At 36.5% G+C, this 4,637-nt stretch overlaps 1 pseudogene; it reads right to left on the bottom strand.

Annotated features, from left to right (window-relative positions):
• Positions 1–1,619: 1,619 nt before the first annotated feature.
• Positions 1,620–3,404, bottom strand: LOC135208895 (uncharacterized; annotated as a pseudogene).
• Positions 3,405–4,637: the final 1,233 nt, after the last annotated feature.

Raw genomic sequence — 4,637 nt, 5'->3', positions numbered from 1 at the left:
CTTTTGCAAATTCCTCTTTTTTGTCTGTCAAGAAGAACTCTACATCTTAAATCATTCCCTGGCATTTTTATCACTCCATCATCCGTTAAAATATCCACAAACCACGGAAAAATATATACCTTTTCTTAACTTCACATTGGCATTGAAATAACCCTCCCGCCAACATGTTCTAAGACGAGAATCGTTTTCGTCAAATGAGCTTAAGCAAATTATCCATTGCACTAAACATACAAATGGCGTTCAAAGTCGTTCATGTACGTCAAAATAAATATTTGCACTAACGAGAGATGGCATCATCATTATTAGGATTATTTTGTAAATGGTGGTAATATTAACAGTAATGACTTAATTAAAATTGACTTCAAAATAAAAAACAATAATAACCTTTTCACGGATACAGTTAATAATTGACGATCGTCTCACTCTAAATTTTATTGTTTCTCTTCTTTTCTTAAAAGATAAATTTCTCCTACATCATCTTAAGCATTTGTCCCCACAGTAGACTGACAGAAACTCTTTTAAGTTAACGATAAAACTACTATGCATTTCTTGGCCGTGTCCAATTGATTTTCGCTGATAAAATCCTACCAAAACATCGGATATGGGTCACATTTGGGAAATAGGTATTTGAAGCCACAGCCTAATTGGCAAAAATATCCAATAATGTCTAATGTGAATAATAAAGGCACTTACCAGAGTAAATCTAAGAAATTGAAAGGGTAACTTAGCTAAATTTAGACGCACCCAGAGAGAGACTATGTAGACGTCATTACTAAAGGCCCTCCCACTCATTGATATTCTACTGTAGTATGACGTAGTTACTAGACACTCCAGTCATATAGCCACTTTATGAATGAAGACACACAAACAGCTACCTTATACACTTCTTCTCTCTCTCTCTCTCTCTCTCTCTCTCTCTCTCTCTCTCATATATATATATATATATATATATATATATATATATATATATATATATATATATATATATATATATATATATATTTATTTATTTATTTATTTCCTTTAAGCATAACTAAATTATAGAGCAATATGATACTCATAATTCATAGTCTAAGCACTTGGGCTATAACATAAATTTTATAATCCATTAATCCAATTATTCTACTGAACGGCATTAAAACTGAAATGTGAAATAAACTTATACAAAGATTAAAATATAAAACTATGTAAAAGCATATGTTGTTGTTTGTTTAAGATTCGAATCTGATGAGTCTTGCTCATTGAGCAGACCATAAGTAAAGAAAGTTTCGTTATAAATACAGAAATCAATATTTCTACATGAGTAAAGGAAAAAAAAAAAGAAAATATAGAACACACAACCAAAATAATTTTTATTCCTTTTCATCATCGTTATCATCCAGGTATAGGTCTTCTATATCCTCGTCATCGTTGTCTAAGTTTATAATGATAGGTCCAACAGGCTCTTGAATGTCCATTGACCAATACCCATCCTCAAAGGCTCGAGATCGTTTCACTGCAGACCCCTAAACACTTTCAGTGGCCAAAAGCTTGGCTTCCTCCAGTCTTGCCTGCAAGTCTGCCCGGGTGAATCGCTGTAAAGATGACGCACATGACGTTTCATACACGCCCATACTTGCTCAATGGCATTGAGCTCTGGGTGGGCAGGTGGCAGACGCACCACCTCGTGGCCCCACTCTCGAATTATGTTGTCCACGATGTACTGTGGTTTTGGCCTGTTCTGTTGACATATGAGCAACAGCTCAGGTCTTGTGGCACCGTCTGGGGCAGGGATTCGGCAACTCTGAAGCCAGGTAATAAGGTCTGCTTTCTTGATGGCCATGGTAGGACACCGACACTCGTCTAATAGCTGGCTGTGATAAGGTGCGTTGTCGAGCACCAACACTGATGGTTGAGGCAGCAATGGTAGAAGCTGCGTTGTTAACCAGCGTATGAACAGCTCGCCTGTCATTTCCCCGTGGTAATCGCCACTTGTACTCTTTGCAGGATAACAAAGGAAAGAGCCTTCAATAAATCCATTTGCGGTGCCAGCTACTACCACCACGAAGCGCTCTCCCTCGCCAGGTGGTACCTGTCGGCTATGCGTGGCACTGGTAGCAGGTTGTGCGGTGTCCACCCACTCTCTGTTGTGGCTCATTCTGGTTGTGAACCACGTCTTATCGACTTATACTATCTCCCTTCCATTTCTCGATGGCGCTTCAGAGCCCGGAGAGCCCCGATCCGTCGGCAAACCACATCAATGGACTCTTTTGCATGATACATCTTTCGTTGAGACGTTTTATATCTGAATCCCATATCTTGCAGGAGCCGCCACACCGCTATCTCGGAGGTTGTTTCAGGGATTATGGTGGCTGTCTTCAAATCTGCCATCAGGGTTCTAACAGTAAATACTTGCTTTGCAGCAAATATCTCGTGAACAAACCGACGAATGGCACCCACTGTAAAATTATCAAAGACTTGTGGTATAGGAAATACTTCTCCAGCAGACTCATGTGAGATCCCTGATCTGTTACGGTGAACAATCTTCCTCGCAGAAAGCGACGTGATACCCATGAAATTTGCCACACGGTCGTAGGGCCTGTGTGGACAAAGACCAGTATTTAGTCAGTGAATAAAAATGCATTATGTTATACTTTGTTTTCTCTACGCACACGTTCATGCAAAGAAATTGATAATATTATAAGTCATAATAATCACATATTCGTCACAAGTTGATTATCATTATTGTTGTTATTAATATAATCATCATTATTGTTATTATTCATACTTCGACATCAAGAAAGAGTATGAGTAGAATATTTAGAGATATATAAATGCTTTACATATATGAACTTAGACATATATAGTACATACATGCACATATACATAATTTATAAATGAAGCTTTATATATAAACGTGTGTGTGTAAGTACAGTGCATATAATATATATATATATATATATATATATATATATATATATATATATATATATATATATATATATATATATATATATATATATATATATATATATATATATATATATATATATATATATATATATATATATAAGGAGATCAGTAGAATAGATAAATTGTTAAATATGGTTGATGAAGCTAGTCAGTGAGATAGTTTGCAGTCAAGAAAAAATCTTATTGTGAAAATTTAGAAATACATTAATATAAACAAAATATTTTTATATCTCATTTTTTTTTCAAAACTCGTCATTCAAGTATGACCCCTATAAAATTTAATTTAGGCTTCCTGTCTGAATCATTAGGTGTTTGTGCATGATCTGTTATCTCATTTACCTGTTAATATTAATCATATGACGTATGCGGTTCTTATCTTTATTGCATACTGCAAAAACACGCAGCACGCAAGCAGTCTTGCAGCCACGAGGACAATTTGCCAGGCCTGCCATAAGTGAAGCACCAGACAGCAGTCACGTAGAACAGATTGGCTTTGACGTATGAATGTTCTGCTGTCCTCCTCCTGTTATTGGCGTGTTTACTATTGTGAATGGAAAGTTTACTGGGTATTACGTCTGACGTCATAGTTCACGTCACAACTAGCCTCTCTCTGGGTGCGTCTAAATTTAGCTAAGTTACCCTTTCAATTTCTTAGATTTACTCTGGTAAGTGCCTTTATTATTCACATTAGACATTACTGCATATTTTTGCCAATTAGGCTGTGGCTTCAAATACCTATTTCCCAAATGTGACCCATATCCGATGTTTTGGTAGGATTTTATCAACGAAAATCAATTGGACACGGCCCTGAAATGCATAGTAGTTCATTTTTTTACTTACTGATTCTCTCTCTCTCTCTCTCTCTCTCTCTCTCTCTCTCTCTCTCTCTCTCAAGATAGATGCTGTTCATGTTGATAATAATGTTTTCCTTTCACATAAGATACGGCGACAAAAGACAACCTTACATAGTAAAGAAACTCTCTCTCTCTCTCTCTCTTTCTCTCTCTCTCTCTCTCTCTCTCTCTCTCTCTCCAGATAGTCTTGATAATAATGTTTTCCTTTCACATAAGATACGGCAACAAAAGACAACCATAGATGCTAATGAAACTCTCTCTCTCTCTCTCTCTCTCTCTCTCTCTCTCTCTCTCTCTCTCTCCAAATCACCGAAAATCCCCCGTAGCTGATGTTGATTTATTTGCGCTACTAATTTTTATGACTTTTCATTAGTTCCTGAAAAATATACCCTTACAACGTGTTTTCATCCTTTGCTCGGTTCAGCCGTTCCTTCCTGTTTTTCACCAAACCACGATTATGCATACTTTGCTCTAAAACTGTTCTGGATTTATTAGGTTTCTCTCTGCACTTTTACGCATTTATATTGCTTACGTAACGGTTTATCTCTGTCTATCGGTCCGTCAGAGTGTTTACTTGATAGATAAAAAAAAAAAACAATTTTTCATAAGTTCACCGTGCCCATGTGAGCAATTGACTTGATTTTAATAAAGACCAGGTCTGTACTGAGACGTAGGTTTGGGTATTGTTTATTATTAATGTCACTGATGTTTAAAGAAATAGAACAATATCTTCTGGCTGTTTCTGGAGGAGCATGTAAATAAAGTGTTGGGGAACTTGATCTATCAAGTCTTTGTACTCCTGAAAGAACCAGCAAGTTAACAACGGTATTA

Source organism: Macrobrachium nipponense, chromosome 37, assembly GCF_015104395.2.
Source record: "Macrobrachium nipponense isolate FS-2020 chromosome 37, ASM1510439v2, whole genome shotgun sequence".
Classification (NCBI taxonomy): domain Eukaryota; kingdom Metazoa; phylum Arthropoda; class Malacostraca; order Decapoda; family Palaemonidae; genus Macrobrachium; species Macrobrachium nipponense.
Note: the sequence above shows the minus strand (reverse complement) of the source record. Positions and strands in the feature narration are given on the sequence as shown.